Raw genomic sequence first — 17,211 nt, 5'->3', positions numbered from 1 at the left:
GGAGATTTGGAACTCTTTCCAACCATTCTAGTGTTACTATATTCATAGAGGACTTTAACCATCTCAGTAAAAGTATATAAAGCTTTCTTTAATTCTTCCTCTTTTGAAGAGGGATCTTCAAGCTCTCTTTCTCTCGACATAATGGCTATGGATTCAAGCTCAAAAATTGGTACTGCTTGTACCTCTTCAACCTCAGGTGAAGGCAAAACATGAGGAGTTTCAAGTGCACTGGAATTGGAACTTTGGGTGGTGGAGATTGTGGCCTTGTGGCTCTCCTTCTTCTGGGCATTACCTCAGGAATTGCAACCAATATCTTCCCTTATTCTTTCTGCAAATTTAACCTTGTAAGCATCACAAGTTTGCAACCATTAAAACCCTAATTGCACAATCTCAAGCAATCAAGAAATTAAACCTTTTCTCTGATACCAACTTGATCTATTTTTGTATGATTTTTTCTGTGTAAAGACTAAACTATTATATTAAAAAGAAGAAAAATATTTACAAAGAGGATTTAACCTCTGAGGGTGCATTAGCCCACCCTCCATCAGATAAGCAGAACAGGTGCCAGTGACTACCCGTATTACAAAAAGAGACCCCATCAAAATGAACAGCAGCAGGCAGAATTGTCAACCTAGTAAACAGCAGGCAGAATTACAAAGGAGAGGAGTAAGGTGACCGTCAGATTCCAGAGCTCTGGAAACACCACGAGCTCTAAAAGGTCCCAAACCCCCTGATACAACTGGACGCCATGCACATTGTAGAATCACCTCTGAAGAGCCCCAAAACATGAAAAATGATCAAAAAGATGCTTCAGAAATTAAGCCTTCGAAGGCTCACCTTGAACATTTTCATTGGCATCGTGCGGGAGAGGTAGCCAGTCAAGCATAACTCCATCTCCAATGTCTTCCAAACAAACTCCCGGTGGAAGAACCGGATACAGATGAGTAACAAACCTATCAGCAGGAGCACAGGGAATAATGTCGTCCGGAGGAGGGGCCGTTTGATTACCAACTTCTTCATTACCGTCCACATCTTGCATCTGAGCCGAAACTTTGAGGGAAACTTTTTCAGAGCTTCTGTGGGAATCACTAGCTCTCTGGGTCCGAACTTGCTTCCCACCGGCCGCATCCGAGCAGACCATTTCCTCATCTTCCTCAGAAACAATCACAGTGACAATGGCTGAAATTAGCGGCTGATTGCGCCGGCACTTAAAGGTGAATCTGGAGGTGTGTAAGTAGTTGTTGACAGAGGGGCCGGACTCCTCTGAGGGGGGAGAGGAGGTCGCAACTATCTCTAGCGGGGAGACACGACGAGGAGCTGCTCTGGCACGAGCCCCCTATCCTCTTCTTGTGCCCCAAACACCCCCCCTTCTCGGAATACCTCACTGCCGGGGAGCCATGAGCTGAGAAGGCCGCAATTGAGTGACACAGAGAGGCTTAATGCCAATACTGGTCAGAGATCTAGTGACAACTGGATTGAAAGCCAATTCAGTGACACTATCGCTCAACCGATCCCAAATAGAGCCTGAGACAAGGTTTCTACACCACTTAATCCCCTGCACAGCCGAGAGAGCAGAATTTCCCTCCCTGACTTCTTTACCAGAGAGGGAGACTAACCTAATGATAACAGAGGACACGAGCTGGTCAGAATTGAGAGCTCTATGACTCCTCACCGAGCCAGAGTTGAACGACTGCCCACCCTTAGCACTTAGAAAAGAAACAACAGACCTTGATTTAACCAAATGGGGAATGCAGTATTCCCTGAGCAGATATTGCTGAGACAAGTGCTGCCAGGAGATGCGAATGCACATCAGGAGCAGATACCCCATTAAATAGACTCTCGCGTAGAATAATCTGGAACTGGACAGGGCAACGCCATCCGGATCGGAGGACCGAGCGATTAAATTCGCCATGCTTGAAACCTTAACCCACCTGCCTTGCAATCCTATCAGCATTTATAACCATTAATGCTAAACCAAGACCGTTCAATGTGACATAAGCTTATGCCAGCGGCACGCTGTGCATGATATCCTCGCTTCTCAGGCTGACACCCGCATCCGGGTATCTATTTTTGTATGATTATTTTTGTTTTGCTAATAACAATTACAGATTTATAAACAAGTTCTTTCTTATTCCTTCTTGTACTGGGGTTTCCTTAGTTGTTTGTGCATATAATTAGGTAAATTTCCTTAAGTTTTAACATGAAATTCATGAGAAAAATAGCTTCAAAACAAATACTGAACAAAAAATATTAAAAGTATAGCAAACCATCAAAGAGACACATTAACACTGTGTTTTGATGAAGGAGTTCACCCCTCTTGGGCTACATCTCCTTGGTCCAGCTTCCATGGCTTGAGCCTTTGTATTATCTCAATGTGGAAAAATGTTGTTTTACAAAGCTCTATGGCTCCTGATACCTGCACCAATGTGTTCATAATTTCCAAATTAGCTAAGAACACCTCCTTCTGAGCTCAATTTGGTAGAAAATTTACTTCTCTAGAGTTCAGTCAGTCTTTTCCTACATTTTCTCCTCTAATTTTAGAACATCTCCAATTAGCACCGCTAAAATTCGTGGCAAGACTGAATTTGGGGGCACCGCCAAATTTGTTGCTAGGTTAAACTTAGGGTTAATTAATATTTAAACTACGCTTAATTGGAGTTAAACACATGATTAGCACGAAAACTGCAGATTTTAATGACCCAAACGTAACCTCCAGCGGAACTTGGTCACATGCGATAACCATCACATTAATGGTTAGAGTGGAACCAGAACTGTCAGCTGACCGTTAGAGTTATGGTTATGGTGTTCACATGTGGAGTTGTCGCGTTAACCGTTGGCCAAAACCATCAGAGCCAACGCAAACAGTTTGTGGATTTTGTAACTGTGTTCACATGCGATAACGTTAACCATTAGAGTGGTGGATTATATAGCCATTAGGGTTAACAAAGTGTAACCACTTGTGGTTTGAAGTGTTTTGTTCACATGGGGGGAGGGTTTGCCTGTGGGCTGGCCCTCCCCTAACCACCAACCTCCAAACCGATACAACTTAAATAGATGCGAAGAACGTTAAGGATACGAACTACCTGGTAGCATAGGCGGTAAGGCGTATGGTTTGAATGTGTAGGTCATGGGTTCGACCCTAACTTACACCAATAAATTTTGCTCCAATGCATAGACCACCAACCCGGCCTTTGGGAGGTGCCACATGGCAGCCTCCAGGGTTGCCACATGGCATTCTTCCATTGGTCCAGAAATGCACCAATAAGAACACACCAACAAATCACTTGTACAAACCAACTAGTTAAAGCCACTTTTCCATCCTTGATTCGCTATTGACATGCATTGACCATGCCTAATCACCTGCCATGCCAGCAGTACATACTGTTGATTGTGCAGTGACTGGGCATTTTTTTCAAATTTCTTCTGTTCAGCAAAGTGATCCGAATACAATAAATTTCTCATACGAACTCGATTTTCGACGAAAAAAGTTGCATTAGGATCATTTTTCCGAGACAAACACGGTTGTTTAGATTTTGAGCCATTCTGAGAACTTTGATTTTCGATCTAAATACTGAGCACATGATCAATGTATGTATGTATGTATGTATGTATGTATGCATGTATGCATGTATGCATGTATGCATGTATGTATGTATGTATGTATGTATGTATGTATCTCCCATGAGCAATGGAAAAGTTATAATGAGACTCCGAACATGAAAAAGTCGACAACTGATACGAATGACTTGGAGGGCCATGCGGGCATTGTTTGGGGACCACGAGGAAGCCACGTGGAGAGTCTTGATGATATTGCATGTGGTTATTGGTCAAGTCTTTGAAATATCATATCTTTTGATCTAGAGTTTGGATCAAGATGAAATTTATACCATTCGAAAGGTCTCAAGGAGACGATCTCAATCATGTTGTCTATTTTAAGCTTCGAGTAAGTTGAAAAAGATCATAAACGTTAGACCCCATTTCCATAATGGGACATTAGAGGTCGGGTCAAAATAGTAACTTCTCTCTTTCTGTCTCAGTAGGACGATGGCTGGTAAGGGGTTGTGTTACATAAATTACCCTCTTCTCCATGTGGAAGCAACGACAACAGAGCCTAATGGATTTAGACCCCAAAATAATCACCATTTGAACTATAGAAATCCAATCCCCAATCACAGGGAACACCCTTAGAACAAAAACCAATATGAAACCCTCACCCACATGGAGGAATTTACTAAATATGCAAAGCTACCTTAGGAAAATGAGGGTCGTCAAAGCACAATGGCTCAGGATCCCTCCAGAAAGAAGAAGAGAAACCTCGAGAACTCAGCTAGAGACACTTCAACCCTAATGGTTCTACAAAATATGGAGGTTGAAGCTCCTAGAATAGAACAAATAATCCCAAAGGTTAACATTGTAAGCCACATGCATACCGATATTGAATATATAGTGGATATGAAAATTGATGAGAAAATATTATCAAAAATGCTAGATGAACTACAAAATGAAGATCCTTGAGTAGTACTAGAGCCCAAAATGTTCCAACTAAGTCAGAACCTGGTCAATGTTCAAAACCATTTGTTTTCACTCAAAAAGGGCTAGCACCATTAAGAATGCCTCCTTGAAGAATCCAAGTTGACTCTCAAATTTTTCCATGAAGAGAAGAGGTGGGGTAGGATGACCACTCAGGAATTAATTCAACAAGCAGGAAGCTTATTATCTAGCTCACGGAAGGTACATTTTATTTCAGAGAACTTTCCTCCATCCCCCTCTTTCTTCATGAATATTTTTTCCTGGAATATTATAAGGGGCTTAAATAGTAAAGCCAAGCAATGGCACCTTAAGGATCACATTAAAAAAAAATCTTGGCATTAGTATTTTGTAGGAGAAAAAATGTACAAGCAATAAAATGCATACCATTTCTCAAAAAATCTAGAAAGGGATATAGGTTCTGTTATGAAACCAGCTCAAGAAAATATAGAAAAGATAAATCAACACCTTAGAATTCAGCCTCTTCGAGGGGGCAACCTCCTTTACATTACATAAATGAACAATTCTTGGATGATACAAATGACAAAACCTCCTTTCTATATATAGGAGTCTAAGGAGTCACAATATAATCCAGCCGACCTAACAATAATAATATAAAGCCACAAAAATAACAATAGATGGATTCTATGGGGCACAGAAATAACAACATGGGGGCAATAGGGGCACAACAATATAAATAAGGGGTATAACTACAATAGTAATGGGGTAATCACTAGTATTATAGGGTCCCAACATGCCCCTCTCCTTCAAAAAAGTGTTTTCCTCAACGCTTGAGTAGTTCTAGATACTTCTGCATAAAGTTCTCACCCTCCCATGTGGAATCTTCAGCGGATAAGTTCTTCCACTTGATAAGATACTCTGAAATTGATCGATTTCGTAGCTGTCGAGTTCTTGTTTCTGTGACTACTTCCGGTTCTAATATAATTTTTCCTTCCTCGTCAAGTTCTGGAAATATTGTTTGAACTGAGAGCTTGTCGCCTATAACCTTCTTTAAACATGAAACATGGAAAACTGGTTGCAATCGAGAAGCTGCAGGAAGCTCCAATTTGTATGCCATAGTACCAATCTTTTGCAACACCTTGTACGGGCCATAATACTTTGGTGATAATTTATTATCCTTCTTAGCTTGCTTTAGGGACATTTGCTTATATGGTCGTAGCCGTAGGAAAAATCAATCACCTACATCAAAAATTCTTTCACTACGATGTTGATCTGCCTGTTGTTTCATTCTATTTTGTGCCAACACAAGGTTATCCTTTAAGAGTTGGAGGACTTGTTGTTGATGTTCGAAGTGATTTTCCACTGCCTGAACCTTAGAATTTTCTCTTAAATATGATGTGATGGATGGTGGTTGATGCCCATAAAGTGCCATAAATGGGGTCATTTTTGTTAATGTATGGAAGGATTATACCAGCATTCAGCCAGAGGCAACCATTTGACCCATTGTGTCTGTTTATCAAATACAAAGCAACGAAGATATCCTTCCAAACATTTGTTTACTATCTCAGTTTGCCCATCAGATTGAGGATGATAAGATGAGCTATGAGCTAACTGAGTACCAAGACAAGAAAATAATTTTGTCCAAAAATTTCCAGTGAAAATGGGATCTCTATCACTTACAATAATCTTTGGGTTTCCATGTAGCTTTTGAATTGTTTCCATAAATGCAGTAGAAACTGTACTGGCTTTAAATGGATGTGATAATGCACAAAAGTGTGCATACTTGGTAAGTCTGTTAACTACCACCATGATGACACTCTTTCCCTCAGACTTGGGTAAACCTGTGATAAAATCCATTGAAACCTCCTCCCAACGTTGCCTTGGAATGGATAAAGGTTGTAATAGACCCGGTGTCTTAATTGTTTCAACTTTATTTTGTTGGCAAACCAAAAATTCCGCCACAAACTTTTGAATATCTGATTTAAGGCCATCCCAAAAAAATTCCTTCTTAGCCTTGTGGTAAGTTTTTAAAAATCTTGAGTGCCCTCCTAAGGGAGAAGTGTGCATTTCCATAAGAATCTTTTGTTTTAGCTGGGAATTCTTACAGAGGTATAAGCGATCTTTATACCACAATGAATCATTTTTCCAGCTAAATGTATCAGACGTACTGGAATCTTGTTGTAGCTTTCGAATAAGTGCCCACACTTCTTCATCATTCTTCCATTTCTCCCTTGCTTCGTTTATCCAATCTGGTTGGATAATAGAAATGGCGCACAACAATGCTTCCACATCCTCATCCTTTCTTGAGAGTGCATCTGCCACCACATTTTGCTTCCCTTTTTTGTATATGATTTCAAAGTCATAACCCAACAACTTTGTGACCCACTTTTGTTGCTCTTCAGAGGATAATCTTTGTTCTAAAAAGTATTTAAGGCTATCATGATCTGGTTTTACCTTGAAGTGTCTTCCCATTAGGTAGGGTCGCCAATTATTAAGTGCATGGAGTATTGCCAACATTTCCTTCTCATAAATAGCTTTGCTTAAAAACTTTCCCTTGATTAGACGACTTTCAAAAGCAATGGGTCTTTCATCTTGCATTAGAACAGCACCAATTCCATTTCCTGAAGCATCACATTACAAAAAAAAGGTTTTGTGAAGTCCGGTGTAGCTAAGACTGGTGCTTGGCACATTATCTCTTTAAGATGTTCAAAGGCCTTTGTTGCTTCCGGAGTCCATGAAAATGCATTTTTCTTCAATAATGTTGTTAGAGGTGCTTCTATTCTCCCATAATTCTTAACAAACTTGCGATAATACCCTGTCAACCCAATAAATCCTCGTAGATGCTTTATGGATGTGAGGATTTTCCATTCCTTAATGGCTTTAATTTTGCTAGGGTCTACCTTAACTCCTTCATGAGATACAATATGACCCAAATATTCCACCTCCTGGACTCCAAAGAAACATTTGGATCTTTTTGCATATAATTGTTTCTCCTCCAATAGTTGTAGCACCCTGTCAACATGTTCAACATGATCCTTCCAAGACTTGCTATAGATTAGTATATCATCAAAAAATACTAACACAAATTTTCTAAGGAATGGTTTGAAAATTGAATTCATCAAACCTTGAAATGTTGAAGGTGCATTACTAAGGCCAAAAGGCATGACCAAAAATTCATAATGACCCTCATGAGTTCTAAATGTTGTTTTCGGAATGTCTTCAATCTTCATTCTAATTTGATGATATCCCGAATGAAGATCCAACTTGGTGAAGTAAATTGATCCATGCAATTCATCCAGTAATTCATCAATGACAGGAATGGGGAACTTATCTTTAATAGTGAGCTTGTTGAGCTCCCTATAATTTGGACACATGTGCCATGATCCATCCTTCTTGTGCACCAATACTACTGGAGCAGAGAAAGAACTTTGACTTGGTTGAATTATACCAGCCTCTAGCATTTCTGCAACCATACGTTCAATTTCACTTTTTTGGACATAGGGATATCTGTACGACCTGATGTTTGGAGGAACACTTCCTGGAATCAGATGAATAGCATGATCATGATCACGCATAGGTGGGAGACCTTTGGGAGTCTCAAATACCTTGGAATGATTGTCCAGGACTTTTTGGGGAACTGGAGAAATAGATGATTCCGATGTGGAAACATCTAGCGAACATAATTGTGCAATTACACCTCTTTGCTCCTTTTTTAGAAGCTTTTTCACACCATTAGAGCTGATTATCTTTCCTGGTTTCCCTGCAATACCCCTTAATTCAACTTCCTTTCCTTCCGTAGAAAATTTGATGAAAAGTTCTTAAAAATTAAAAGCTATTTTACCCAAGGATTGTAGCCATTGGACTCCTAGTACAACATCAGCACCTCCCATTGGAATGGCAAGCATTGGGCTAGCCAATACATATTCTCCCATGGATAGCTTGATATTATGGCACCTTCTAGAGCAATTTATTATTCCTCCATTTGCAATCATCACTTGACACTCTGGTGCTGGATATAGGAAGCAATTCAATTCTTTTGCTACCCTACAATGAATAAAATTGTGGGTGCTTCCTGAATCAATCAACACTATTACCTTTTTCTTCTTGATTTGTCCTTCTATCTTGATGGTTTGAGGAGTGGTAATTCCCGCCAATGCATTACAAGATATGGTCAGATTTATTTGTTCTTCATCTAGGCTTTGTTCCTGGAGTATATCTTCTTCTTTTGACCTTTCTTGCTCCTTTTCTTCTTCCTCTTCACAACCTATGTAGAATAATTTCTTCTCAGCACACTTACGACCTTTAGTGTATTTTCTATCACAACTGTAACAAAGCCATTTTGCTCTTTTTTCTTCCAATTGTTGTGGTGTGAACCTTATAGGTTGTGGAAGACTAGGGGCAACAACACTTCCGTCTTTATAGTTGTGAGTGGTATGCTTCCTAGTTGCGATAATTTTGCTTTCCATTTTTCTTGTTAACCTGAATGCCTTCTCTAATGAATCAGGTTCCCAAAGGCGAACATCATGTTGGATATTATCCTTTAAAGACCCCATGAACACATCAATCCTATGATCCTCTGGAATATCTTTTTCCCTTATGTTCAATTTTTGGAACTCCTCAATGTGCTCCATTACTGAACCCTTTTGTTTGAGACTTATCAATTGGCTAAAAAAGTGTTGCTTTTTGTATCTTCATAATGTGCTATCAATTCTTCCGTAAAAATTGCTCAAGTGATAAATTTTTTACGAGAGAAAAGCCATTGATACCATGCAAACTGATTTGGTTCCAAATATACAGTTTCCATACGTACCTTTTGTGTGTTTTGCACATTATTGAGATCGAAGAACTGCTCCATCTGTAATATCCATGTGGTGGGATCCTTGCCATCAAACTTCCTCATATCGATTTTTGGAATATGGTGGGTCTTCGATCCAACATTAGAGTCTATGGAATCATGATTAACATTACTTTTGTTCACATCATGAGTTTCCTTTACAACCTTTTCACCATTAGTAAGTATTTCTTGTAGAAAATTTGTCAAATCTGTCTTCAAATCTGCCATGTCGTCAAATTTGTCTTCAAATCTGCCATGTCTCTCTTCAAATCTGTCTTCGAATCATCCATATTAGCTTCCATGAAGTTTATCTTAGATTCCACACCATTTGTCTTAGATTCCACGCCATTTATCTTAGATTCCACGCCATTTATCTTAGCTTCTGTTAGGTTTTGTGAGTGTGACATTTGTTGCACTTGTTCTTGTAATTTTGATATATCATGTAGCATTTCTTCCTTTTCTTCATGAGTCATGCTAGAGCTTTCAGGTTCCTTACTACGTGTTTGCATTTTCTTTCCTCGGGGCATCAGTTACTAATAATAATGCTTTACTATGCCCTTTGAATTTCGTCAAACCAAGCTTACACAAAAATTTTAAAAAAAAACTACACACCTTTTTTCACTTTATAGAAGCCTGATATTGAATTTTTTGTATCTCTGTAATTTCGGATCATCCATTTCTGAAATTGCAACTTGTAGTAGCCTTCTGCGTCCTCTTTCCAATGCCACAAATCTGACCCAAATTGGATTCTCCAAGGAAGAGTTATGTGAAATCTCCCACAGTGACTTGCTTTTAGACTAGTTCAGTAGAGCGAACTTGTACGACGTGCCACGAGTCACTGTTTCAACCTTTGGATCTGAAACACGCATACAAGAAACTAAAGTCCGTCCTCTTTCTTTACCTTCTTACTAAATTTCAATCCAATCCCCAGAGATAAAGTTATGACGATTTTCCCAGGTCGCCTGTTTTGAATGTAATTCAGGAGTCTGCAAAAAGATCAACTTCCTCAGATCATATCTCTGCAAATATCGTGCGAAAAGCTCTGAAATTTGGACCCAAGGTTCAGCGCGATTTCTTCTCAAATGGGTTTTTTTTGTGACTTCTGAAACATCACAGAAAAAAATTTACAGCGAAAATTCCACGATGACTTGTTTGGAGCATTAAAACCCTAGAATCCAAACCTCTGATACCAAATGTTATGAAACCAGCTCAAGAAAAGATAGAAAAGATAGATCAACGCCTTAGAATTCAGCCTCTTCGAGGGGGCAACCTTCTTTACATTACATAAATGAACAATTCTTGGATGATACAAATGACAAAACCTCCTTTCTATATATAGGAGTCTAAGGAGTCACAATATAATCCAGCCAACCTAACAATAATAATATAAAGCCACAAAAATAACAATAGAGGGATTCTATGGGGCATAGAAATAACAACATGGGGGTAATAGGGGCACAACAATATAAATAAGGGGTATAACTACAATAGTAATGGGGTAATCACTACTATTATAGGGACCCAACAAGTTCAATCCTTAGATGTAACTAGAACATCAAGGGGATTTCAGTAATGCTAAATTCAGAAGAGGTAGATATAAATGATTGGATCGCTATGCCTTATATCCAAGTAGGAATAATGTATCCCATTAGTTCAAGGGACTCCTCTTACATAACTACTATCTATGGGCCACATCAATCTACTCATAAATGACTTTTATTGAGTAATCTTACTCTAATTCATAGGCTCTTCCAAGTCAAATATTCCATCATTTGTGGAGACTTTAGCATGATTTATCTCCTGAGGAACAAAAGGGTGCTATTCAAATATTGGATGGGGATTCCACCATCTTCATAGACACAATCAAAACCATGAAAACAACAAATTTCCAAAGGTTAAATGGTCTGCACATGTGGAATAAAAAGAGAGGAAACAAGCATCAAATAGCTAGCAAACTATATTGGTTCTTGATCTCAAAAGATATGCTAGAAAAGGGATTTTTCATGGAGGCTTGAATATGATCTTATGCTAACTCAGACCATTTACTTATTGCATTGGAAGTTGATCTCAAATAAACCCCAAGAAAGTAGCCCTTCTGATTCAAATATTTTTGGCTCACAAATCCTTCATTCGTTAGAAAAGCTAAGGATCGGTGGCGCAAATATTTGAAGATACAAGAAATTTTCTAATGTAAAAATTCCAACAAAATCCCGGGATCCTCAAAGCGTAGATCCGAAAATGGAATCAAGAAGAGTTTGGCAACATTTTTGAAGAAAATCCCAGCTTGAGGCACAATTGGAGGTAGTTCAACAAAAATGCATCCTAGAGGGATGCACCCAAGAATTAAATCAATGGGAGGGGGATCCTATTGCTCAGCTATAACAATGAAGGAGGAAGGAAGAAATCCTTTGGTGAATAAATTTAAAAATTAAATGGTTAAAAGAAGGTGAATGCAATCCCTGATTATTCCACAAATATATGCTTAGGCATCAAAATCAAAATCAAAATTTCTCCTTGAGAAAATCCAATGGGAAAAGAATAATAGCTCACACTAAGATCAAGAGAGAACTTACCACCTTCTACAATAATTTGTTAAAGGAACCAATTCCTCACCACATCCCAAAGATTGTTAGTGATGGTCATAATTTGGCTCGAATGCAGGAAGTTACAAAGAAACAAGTGGAAGAAGCATTCATGTTCCTTCGAAAAAATAAAGTGCAAGTCTCAAATGGTTTCGCCTCATATTTCTTTCAAGCCTACTGAGATTTTTTGGGGGAGGAGATCCATGCTCTCGTAGAGAAATCACATCATTCTCAAACAATCCAAAAAGCATTGAATTCCACATTATTTACTCTAGTCCCCAAGATGGTGGATATTATGGATTAAAGTGAATTTAGGCCCATAACTTTGTGTTATGTCATATATAAATTCATTTTCAAGATCATAACTACTAGACTAAAGCCCCTTCTTCCTACCTTAATCTACAGAGAGCAGTCTAAGATACATCAAGGACAGACATATATTAGATGGAATCATGGTGGCTCACAAACTCATTCACTCCATGAAAAGACTCAAGAAGGAAGGTATGGTAATCAATCTCAATTTTTCTAAATCTTTTGATAAATTGAATTGGTCTTACCTCTTCCATATTCTCAAAGCTTTTGGATTCTCTAACCAATGGAAAACCTAGTTCTCAACTATGTTTTCTACTCCTTTTTTCTCTATTTTGATCAATGGGTCCCTTTCCTCTCCCTTCGGAGCCTCTCAAGGAATCCATCATGAAATTCCATTTCCCCCATTCCTATTCGTTCTAGTCGTTGAATACCTTGGCTGCTACCTGAAGGTAGCAATGCACAAAGGATAAACTCAAGGCATTGAACTAAGTAGGTATATGGATCCCATAACCCATCAACAATTTATAGATGATACAATGCAAATGGGTTAGCCCACCATCCATAGAGTGCTTTCCCTTAAAATAATCCTTGATGATTTCATGGCAACCTTTGGAACCTCTTTCAATCCCTCCAATCCATAAATATTTTTCTTTAACACACCTATAATTGTTTAGGCTCACTATTCTAGAGTCATGGGATTCCAGTGAGCTACCCTCCCTATCATTTACCTTGGCACCCCTATTGTGGACAAATCTCTAAAAGCCATCCTTTTGAAAGATTTTTTTGGAAACAATTACAACCAAGATACACAATTGGACATTCAAATCTTTGATCCTTACTAGAAGACTTGTTTTACTAAAATATGTTTTATAAGCCCTTCGTATTTATCAAATATTGGTCCTAGAAATGCCCAAAGGATTTATGATATCAATCCAAAAATATATACAGATATTTTATTTGGGGTGGCACTACTAGATAATGGTAGTGGACATTAGTTTCTTAGAGAATTGTAGGGAGAAATTTTGTCTCTCAAAAAATTGGGGTGGCCTTGGACTAAGAGACCTGGAAACAAAAAAAATTAATGGGTGAGAAATTATGGTGGCAATGGCTAGGTGATAGTTTATGGAAATCCTTATCGAACAATAAATATTACCCAAGATAGAGCCTTGTCTCTAAGATATACTCCCTTGAACTCACCTTTGGTTCATCGACATAGAACCTCAAATATCTAGATAAATTCATGGTTCAAAAGAACTCATTCTGGGAAGTACATAATGGGGGTTATGCTAAATTCTTGGAGGATTCTTGGCATAAAATCCCCCCTCTATAATCCTCACTCAATTTCCTTAATTTGGTAGCTCTCATGAGAGGAAAATGATTCACATATGTGGCACAATATTGCAAGACTCACAACATCAATTCTCCCTGGAGAATCTAGAGATTAAAGGAAAAATGGGGCTTTGACATCCCCCAAGATGAATGGCATGCTCTAGAACATGAGCTTAAAAAAATAAAATAATGTGGGGGTATAAGCTATCTAGAAAATTCTTGTTAAAATAACGTTATTCTTTAATTTTCGCAGACAAATTACCTCTAAGGGATAAAATTTGGTCACAGATCTGTAATGGATATTGGTGGCCAAAGATAGTGCACTTCCTTTACATGCTATATGGTAAATGAACACTTACATGGGATCACCTCCAAAAAAGAGGTTTTGAGGGTCCTTCGTATTACCACCTTCGCAAAGATCATTAGGAAACAACAAATCATGTTTTTAATGAATGCTCCTATACATAGTATCACTAGACACAACTTGCACTATTGTTTAGACAATCTGACTATCACACTCAGTTGGACATAGTTGAAGCTATCTCTTCCTATTAAAAACCTACCTTAAAGAGTCCTATACTCAACAAATCTTTGTTTTTGGATCCTATACTTGTTCTCTAGTCCCTCTGAAAGAAAAGAAATCGAATAATTTTTATAGGACTCTCAAGGGACCCTCCAAACATTTGGCTTCAAATTTATGCTAATGTCATAGAATCCATCCATGTCTCATGTTGGTTGGAATACAATTAGAGCTCCTCCCCATATGAGTTTGTTTTCTCTCTTCTCTGGGCATATCTTAGCATGTTGGTTGAGGTCTCTATAACTCATAATACCTCCTCTCTAACTTCGTGGTCTCCTCCACCATATATCTTCATAAAATATAATTTTGATGGTGCCTCCAAAGGAAACTCGGGCTCTATTGGTTTTAAAGGCATCTTCTAAATCCATAATGGATATCTTCTTTTCCCTATCCTTGCTTCTATGGGTATCAATAGTAACAATGTTGCAGAAATGTTCTCCCTGGAATAGGGTCTCCGAACAGCTCATGTGCAGAGTTTACATAAAATAATAGTTAAAGGGGACTCTCAGTACTTGGTGATCAAAACTATTAAAAAATTGTAGCATGGATCTCAAATTGAAAAAATTTCTTCTTGTTGGTGATTGGATAATTATATATTGAGAATTTCATATCTCCTTACTCATCTCCAGATCATTATTCCAACACACATACGACGAACAAGCAAAAAAATTGCTAATTATCTTGAAAACATTGGTAACACTAACTCTAGAATCAACATGATGACATCTTGGGATTCACTTAAGGAACATTCTCTTAATATTGATAGTCTCAATATTATAGTCAAATATTAGGATTATCCATCCTCAAGCTCACATGCAAGATTAGTAGAGTCCCCATCTAGGAATGCTAATCAATCCAAGCGACTCAGGAGGGACCCCGCGATGCTCATAGGCGCCTCCAATTTTTCTCCAGAAGTCATTATCTATTATTTATATAATGGTATTTCTTTAGTGTTTTCATCATTATACATAGCTTATGGCCAACCCAAAGTGACTACCTATGTCAAAGACTCTCAACTCCCTACAATGAATTCCTATGGATGCACTAGGCTTTTCCTTGAAGAGATAGCTCATGATATTTATAAAGTAGATCTAGAATGGAGAATAATTTTGTTGAGGTACTTCACCCTAGCTGGAGTGCACCCAAATGGCCAGATTGGTGAATATATGGAGGGAATTCTAAATAACTTCATGTAATTCATCCATCAAATGGTTGAGGCTTGGTAGCTAACACAGACAGTTTATGGTAATGACTATCCAACAAAGGTTCAAGAATAAATTCATGTGACACAATTGGTTGAAGGTCATATGTCTACACTTCAGAATCCATTTACATCAAGTCACATAAGTAGTACAAATTATCATTTAGGCACTATATGATCTAGGGGATCTACAAAATGCTCAAAAATCAAAGTTCCCCCAAAACTAGCGTCAAGTCATGGAGTTTGTCGTGTTAATTCCAAAATGCTTGAATAATGTCAATATGACACCGTATGAGTAAGTTATGAGGCTATGAAGTTTCGTTCAAACAGTCAAAATGTCAACTTGTCAAGTTGAATTTGTAGGGTATGACTTCTAACATGGCAGTCTATAGAATGACATGGTAGGGTTGAATAAATGTATGGACAACGGGTGGGTGAATCATGAGAGGTAACGTGGAAGTTGTTTTTTGGCTATATGGTTGGTGAGGTGGTTCAATCATAGGCCACCACATGGGCCAATTAGAGGGCACCATGTGGCCCTATGAAAGGTTGCCATGTGGTGTCAAGTATCGTGCCAAAAATTTGTTATGGCCAAACTGGCCTCTAGCGGAATTGAACTACCAACCTCCATCGAACCATAATTGTTGATTGACATTCATAGTGGGCATGTCATATTTAAAGTTTCATCATTCAACTATTGGCGCAAAAAACAAGTAGGTCGACAGGCTATCCCAACCGGCCCAGCCTGTATTTATATCATATTTAATGTGACCATCGGTGAAGGAATTAGACGAGGGCTATGGCACGGAGCCTGACCCATGGTTGTATGAAAAGTAATGTGACCAAGTGTGGAGGCGAGTGTGTGAGGGGTGAGGACCAACGACCTATTTAATTAAATAAAATCAACCAACCAATGTTGAATTTGTCGACTGACAAATCAAACCCGTGACCTATGGGGTGTTCAACCAACATGCCACTCTTAGACCATGGTCAATTTTGTTGAGTGATTTTGGAGCGTAGAGCTTTTTTTAGAGCAATTTAGTAGACAAAATTTTGGAGGGTATTTTGCTCATTTTTAAGCCTTTTTGAGCTCTGGGAGAGCCTAGATGGGGGTATTTTAGTGTTCTGAATAACAGGGAAGTGTTATATTTTTAGTCTGAAGCTTATAAATTGATTTATTGAGCACTTTAACATTTTAATAAGGTGGTCACCACTACAAGATGGACCCGGAAACGTAGCCCAAGTTGGGTGAACCTTGTTATCAATTTGTGCCTTATCTACATTGTGTTTTTATCCTCTTCTCTCTGTAATTTTTTTTCAATTTTACTTATGTTTATGTATTTTCTCAATTACGATCTGTTGCACAAAGAGACAAAAACTAGCTTGAAAATTGTTCAGTAATACCTTCACTTTTGTTTCTGGATCATTAGACATGGTACCCATGGTCTAGAAACAATGGTTGCATCTGAATAGACTTCAAGAAACAACACTTTTATCAAGTTTTGGTCGATGCGTATAGGAGATGTTATAGTTGTTTTTTCCTCTACAGAGAAGGGTGAAGATGAATTGGGTTGGAAGGTTATATCTAGGATAGAAGAAATATATAGATATCAATGGAATAGGGCAAGTAAAAACCCATGGGATGGGAATACAGATTGATATGTACACAATTTTTTATTAAATAGATTTTTTTATATGCGATCTATATTATACCTATCCATAAATTGCACATGTGGTCCCTTCATTATTACAATGACCCTATTACAAATAATTTACAAATTAAATGTACATTTAACCCCATAAATGCCACCCCTTGGTCATTCCATATACATATAACCCAATGTAGGCCCTCCTTGGGGTCATAACAAATAGTTTATCATATTTT

Source organism: Pinus tabuliformis, chromosome 5_2 (genome assembly GCF_031772625.1).
Source record: "Pinus tabuliformis cultivar Carrire ecotype Pingquan chromosome 5_2, CPIR1, whole genome shotgun sequence".
Lineage (NCBI taxonomy): Eukaryota > Viridiplantae > Streptophyta > Pinopsida > Pinales > Pinaceae > Pinus > Pinus tabuliformis.
This window is presented reverse-complemented; position numbering follows the sequence as displayed.